Raw genomic sequence first — 7,358 nt, forward strand, 5'->3', positions numbered from 1 at the left:
TTTGATCAAATTCTATTTTTTTAATACTGTCTATCAATGAAGTATTCTTAGATCTGAATGTAAAACTAAATGCATAAGGAGGTTGGAATTTGATTGATTGATTGTATAAGTGAGAAGAAGTGATCTCTGTCCCTGCCTATGTAAAGCTCTATAAGTTGACAGTAGATATTCAGTATATTGCTAGTTGGTACATAATTGATTCAAAAGTTTATGTTTGTAGTAGTTTTGAAGGTATACACAGGTTTGATTAACGGAAGTAGCATATACACACAGTTTGGGTTCAACCAAGTAGCGTATACACTCTAATGCATGATTTTTTGAGGTTACAACTAGTTTTGAATGATGATGTAGGGTTTTGGGTTCAGCACAATATTTTGGTGTCAGTGATCTGATTGTTCAGATTAACTAAATGTTGGTTGATGCAGTTTAAGTTTAAAAAGTTTTTTGATGTGTCCAGTATGAAAATTGGATGAAACGTGGCCTTCAGATTTTGGTGTTGTGATCCAGGAGTATCCAGTCTGAAAATTTATGAAACGTGGTCCCTGGAAGAAGAAATAAGGTCATGGACTTCTGTAGGTCTGTGCCTACGTACTAGTAAACATATTAGCTAGTACAAGAGCTAGGGGGTTGCAGCTCCCTTTCAGTAGAAGCTGGAAAACAAGAGAAGGTCGTAGCCTTCTGCAGGTGGGTGCATGAGTATTGGTATGAGTCTGCACCAGTACAAGATTGTAAACATATTTTCTTATTATTAAAAGAAGACAGAGATGACAATAGTAGGCGGTTTTCACCCACATTGGGTTTCCACCTTAAATCTTGGTGTTCATGTGTGTTGCTTATGTGTGATGCTTTATTATGCTTTTACTGCACCATCTAATAAGTTACTGATGTACTGGTTTAAGATCAAAACATGATAAATTGTCTAAATCACAAGTTCCCTAGATATATGATGGTTTCTTTAATCACAGTTGCGTGTACATGCTAGTTCACTTCACTGAAGTAGCATATTTAAATCTGTTCAGGAAATAAAATTATTGATCTAATAATACTGATTCACCCCCCTCTGAGTATTATTTCCAACAATTGGAATCAGAGTAGGTCCTTTAGAAGAAGCTTGATCGCTTGAAGGGAGATCCATCAAGATGAATAATCACGAAAGCATGGGATCCATCAGACCACCAATCTTCAATGGGAGCAACTTTTTTTATTGGAAAATAGGAGCCACAGCCTATCTACAATCTCTTGGAAAAGATGTCTGGGAAATTGTGGAAGGAGGATATACATTTCCAATAGCAATTCCTACAGACACGACAGGTAAAAAGAAATATGAAACCAATGCCAAAGTTGTCAATACTTTATTGGGAAGTTTGTCACAATCAGAGTTTGTCAAAGTCATGCAGCTCAAATCAGCCTAAGAGATATGGGACAAAATCATTCATAGCTAGGAAGGAGACTCTCAGGTAAAACGTATCAAGCTTCAAACTCTCAAAATTTAGTATGAAACTCTTAAGATGCATAGTGATGAGAGTATAGCTAGTTACTTCTTATGTATAGATGAGGTTGTTAATTGTATGAAGAATCTGGGTGAAAAATAAAGGAAGTTACATTAGTTGAGAAAATTTTGAGATCCTTGTCTGCTAAATTTGAATCAAAAGTGTATACCATAGAAGAAAAATAGGATCTGCAGAATATCACTATGACACAGCTTCACGGAATCCTAACTTCTTTTGAGATGAGAAAAGGAGGTCTGTCAGATATGATAGAAGCCACATTTAAAGCTTTAGCAAAAGGAAAAGAAAAGGAAGAACACAATAAATCAGGACACATTTAAGAAGAAGAAGATGAGGTAAATTTTGTCAAGAAGCTTCAACGAGGTTTTGGAAGGTTCAGAGGTAATCTACCTTTAAAATGCTTTGCTTATGGCAGAGTCGGTCATTATGTTGTTAGATGTCCTCATAAAGATAAATATGAAAAAGGAAAGGAATATGCAAAAGGGAATAGGAAACAAGTTGTGAATAGAAGGAGTTACTATACTGATGAAGTGATCCGAATGGAAAATGGCATCAACCCATGGTAGTCATCCACCCATATTATTCATCGACCCATGGAATTTACCCATGGTATTGTAAATGGCATCCGCCCGTGGTATTGTAAAATCCACCCATGGTATTCATTCACCCATGGAATTTACCCATGGTATTGTAAATGGCATCTGCCCGTGGTATTGTAAAATCCACCCATGGTATTCATTCACCCATGGAATTGACCCGTGGTATTGTAACTGAAAAATACTATAAGTAACAAATCACATTTTGTAAAAGGACAGATTGTCCGCCACAATGTAGCCTTTACAGTTATTATCGGTTTTAATAAAGAAGTTTCTTTGTGGTTTTGTTTATTGGGCATTCTCCTATTTTTCTTCTAGCAATGCAAGTTTTCAGATCTTGGGGGTCTCTCCTCCCAAGATCCATTTCAATCTTTTAGATCTTGGGGGCCTCCTCCCAAGATCTGGATCAGTGGTATCGGAGCAGGTTATGATTCCATGGGAATGAGGGTTTGATGCATGTTTCAGTTTCAAATTTTGCAGCAATATTCAACAAACTTCAGGCATGTGCTACAACCTCCACAGAGCACTTTCTTGGGTCAAGCAGGAAGAATTTTTCTTTTCTCATTTTTTTGCAGGATTTTTTTTGGGCGGCGACTTTGCAGATCAGATCTGAAACATTTGGTACAAAATTTAAAAAATCAAATACCAGATCTGGATTTCTCTCAAAAAATCACCCAATTTCAAAAAAAAAATGGGTCAAATCGGAGTCCGGATGTGGGAGATATCGCTGATTTAAAATCAGCTATTTTATCAGAATTTTTGTGACGACAGAACTGTTGCAGCACAAATCTGAGATCTTAGAGTGCCCAGATAAGGATTTCCATCACATGGGAAGATGCAAAATGGTCCTTCTGCTTCCAAAAACAGGTTATAATAAATATTCTGAGTTATATTGGCCGAGTTATGTCCATTTTAATTCTGGAGCAGCATTCGGAGTGGGTTTCCATTGGAGACGTGTCCTCCCACCCCACTTTAGTAGGCACCTGCTTCACATTCATCAGTTTCAACATAGTAGCAATCGGCTTGGGTTATTTGGAGATGTGCCCTCCCACCCCAGGCTATGTAGGCACCTGCTACTTCATCAGCAACCAACATCACGGTTGTGGGTCATCCACAAACCCACACTTCATCGAAGTCCATTTGCTAGGCCGTACACTGTTAGTATCACAGTTGGTCACAAGCATTACAGGGTATCTCTATCCTCGGATCTTCGTTCTTCATGGTTATGGGTCATCCACAAACCCACAGTTCATCGAAGTCCATTTGCTAGGCCACACATTGTCAGAATCACAGTTGGTCACAAGCATTACAGGGTATCTCTATCCTCGGATCTTCATTTATCAGGGTTTTGGGTTAACCACGTAAAACCCTTATCTTTAGTGGATCTTCATATTCAACAAAGGCTTTGCAGGAGGGAACTTTACGCAATGGGGACCATTCTTCTGGCAATGCAAGTTTTCAGATCTTGGGGGTAAATTCCATGGGTGAATGAATACCATGGGTGGATTTTACAATACCATGGGCGAATGCCATTTACAATACCATGGGTAAATTCCATGGGTCGATGAATAATATGGGTGGATGAGTACCATGGGTTGATGCCATTTTCCATTCGGATCATGAAGATAGCGATGGTTTATCTACTAGTGATGAATATGAAATTGGACAAGATTATAGACTTCTCATGGCTTATGATAACGATGATTTTTGGGATAGTTTAGAAGAGGATAGTGATGGTTTATCTAATAGTGATGATTATAGACTTCTCATGGGTTAAGACGATGATGATTTTTGGGATGCTTTAGAAGAGGAAAAATTTCATGAAGAAATCTCTAAACTCAAAATATGTTTAGAAGAAAATAATATGATCATATATACCTTGACATACCAACTTGCTGAAAAAGAAAAACACAATGAAAAACTAGAATGTGAAATTGTGGGTCTAAGAAAAGATCTTGAGAAAAAAAAAAATCTCTCAATCTTAGATTTGCTAAAGTATTAGAAACTTTAAATGAATTTATCAAAGTTTAGTGTTCTCCTCTGATAAAGACAGGTCTTTGATATATTGAAGAAGCATCTCAATCACAGAAGTCGTCAACCTCCACCAAAAGCTATCTTGATGCAGCAAATACTAGTGAACAATATGACAGCAAAGGCATAAAGCTGATCACCAGGTAAATCATACTCAATTTTCTCCAAGGATTAATATCAATAGAAGCCACAACCAACCTCAGGAAAATCATACTCAATTTTCTCCAAAGATGAATATCAACAGAAACTACAATCAATAGGTAAATAGATTCGATAGTCGCAGAAACTTCTTTAATGAGCAATGTTTTTCATGTCATAATTTTGGGCACAAAGTTGCTCAATGTGTTGCTCTCAAAAGCATCATGACTAGAGAAGCAAGAAATCAAAGGAATATAATAGGGATCAAGAGAAGTTCCTATAATAAATTTTTTCCTCTTGAAAATGAAATAGAATGCTCAATCTGTAACAACATTGGTCATGAAGAATCTGAATGCAGGAGAAAATTTCGGCAAACACCTCAAAAGGAGCAAACGCCATTAAATCCCAAGATATGGAGAAGGAAAGAAACTCAAACAGAAAGATGTGGTATAGCCTTGTATGCAGAAGGATAAGAAAATTAGTGATACATCAACAATGGATGCTCCAAACACATGATAGGTGACAAAGAGAAACTTCACTCATATAATACGTTATAAAAGGAAAAGAATGTCTCATTTGGAAATGACACAGAACTGTCACAAAAGGTAAAGGTTTTGTTTTCTTCAAAGAAAAGGTTAAAGATAGAAATGTTATGTATGTAGATGGTTTAAAGGATAACCTATTGAGTGTCAGTCAAATGTGTGATCAAGGAAATGAAGTGGTGTTTCAATCAAACGGATGTGTTGATCATGATCTTGATATAGGAGAGACTGTGATCAAAGGTACAAGAACTCCAAACAACTTATACATACTCAAAGGAGGACAACAACAATGCTATCTAAGTAAAAATGATGAAAACTGGCTGTGGCATAGAATATTGGGACATCTAAGCTTTTCTCAAATAAGAAAAGCATGCAGACTCAAGGTAGTTTGTGATCTTCCAAATATCAGCGTCCCAGAAAATACAATATGAAAACCATGTCAAATCGGTAAGAAAACCAGAGTTCACTTCATGGAAAAAGAAGGGTCAGCTAGTAAGCCTCTTGAACTTGTCCATACTGATTTATGTGGACCAACAAGGAAAAAGTCACCTCATGGAGAAGAATACTTTATTTTGTTCATTGATGATTTTTCCAGAATATGTTGGATAGGTCTTCTAAAGCATAAATATGAAGCATTGGAAAAGTTCCAAGCCTTCAAAGCATTGGTTGATAATGAATCAGATCAAAAAATCAAATGCCTCAGATTTGATTGAGGAGGGGAATTTATATCGGATGAATTCTTTGACTTTTGTGAACAACATGGAATAAAAAGGAAAGTCTCCACTGCAAGAACTCCTCAGCAAATTGGTGTGGTAGAAAGCATGAACAAAACAGTTCAACAAATGGCTCAAGCTATGCTAGATGAATTTGGAATTCCTACAACCTTTTGGGGTGAAGATGCATTCGCTGTCGTGACTATTCTCAACAAAGCAAATGTTTGGGTAAATAGCACTCAAACTCCACATGAACTTTGGTATGGTAAGAATCCTACTGTAAAATACTTTAAAGTTTTTGGAAGCAAATGTTTTATCAAAAGGATTGATGAAAAACTTGGTAAGTTTGAAGCCAGAGCAGATGAAGGTATTCTGCTTGGTTATTATTCTAGAAGTAAAGGATATAAATGTTATAATAAAAGACTTGGGAAAATTGTTGAAAGCATTGATGTTGTAGTGGATGAAGCATGCATAAATCCAAAACAGATAAAATCAACAAAAGATTATGGCAATGAAGAAGATGGGGATTACTTTCCAACATCAAATCAAAATTATATTGAAGAAGAAACCAATGAAGCACCAGAATAAGATATAATGGTAGAAGAAAAGACTTCGTCGAGGTATGTTCAGAAAAATCATCCAGAAACTCAAATTTTAGGGGAAAAGGAGGCAGGTGTATAGAAAAGAAGAACTATTGCATGGACCTCAAGCTATCTTGCTCTATTATCCTCCACCGAACCTCAAAATGTAAATGAAGCATGCAAAGACGAATGTTGGGTCAAGGCCATGGATGAAGAACTTGAGAAAATTGAAAAGAATGATACTTGGGAATTAGTTCCTAGACCTCATGATAAAAATATTATAGGACCTAAATGGATATTCAAGAACAAGCTGAATGAAAATGGAGAATTCATTAGAAACAAGGCCAGACTTGTTTGTAAAGGGTATGCTCAACAAGAATGTATAGATTTTGAAGAAAATTTTGCACCTGTTGCCAGACTTGAAGCCATAAGGATGTTTCTTGCTCTTTCCACCTTTCAGAAATTCAAAGTATACCAAATGGATGTAAAATAAGCCTTCCTTAATGGAGATTTAGAAGAAGAAGTTTATATTGAACATCCAGAAGGATTCATTCTTGGAAATGATGCAAAACTTGTATGCAAACTCAAAAAGGCTCTCTATGGTTTGAAACGGGCTCCAAGGGCCTAGTCTTATCGTCTTGACAAATATCTACACCAACAAGGTTTTACAAAAGGTTCTGCAGATAGCAATCTATATACAAAGATTGAAACTGATAAATTGTTAATTATTATTGTTTATGTTGATGATATCATTTTTGGTAGCAATGAAGAATCCATGAGTCAGAATTTTGCTTCAGTAATGCAACAAGAATTTGAAATGTCCTTGCTTGGTGAACTTACCTATTTTCTTGGTCTACAATTTCAACAAACTAAAGATGGTATTTTTCTTTCACAAACCAAATATCTCAAACAGATCTTGAAAGGTACGGAATGGAAGAGTCTAAACCTGTATGTACCCCAATGGTAACAGGATGCAATCTCAGCTCAAATGATGAATCTTTCATACAGGTTTAGAAAAAGAACTAGTGGTGGTGCATTCTATATGGGTTCCAGGTTAGTGTCTTAGTTAAGCAAGAAACAAAGTTCAATTTCTTTATCTACAACTGAAGCAGAATATGTGGCTGCTGCATCTTGCTGCACACAACTATTTTGGATGATGAAAAATTTGCAAGACATTCAGATCACATGTACTCCACCCATCTCCATTCTATGTGATAATACAAGTGCCATCCGTATTTCAAAGAATCAA

Source organism: Pinus tabuliformis, chromosome 8 (assembly GCF_031772625.1).
Source record: "Pinus tabuliformis cultivar Carrire ecotype Pingquan chromosome 8, CPIR1, whole genome shotgun sequence".
Classification (NCBI taxonomy): domain Eukaryota; kingdom Viridiplantae; phylum Streptophyta; class Pinopsida; order Pinales; family Pinaceae; genus Pinus; species Pinus tabuliformis.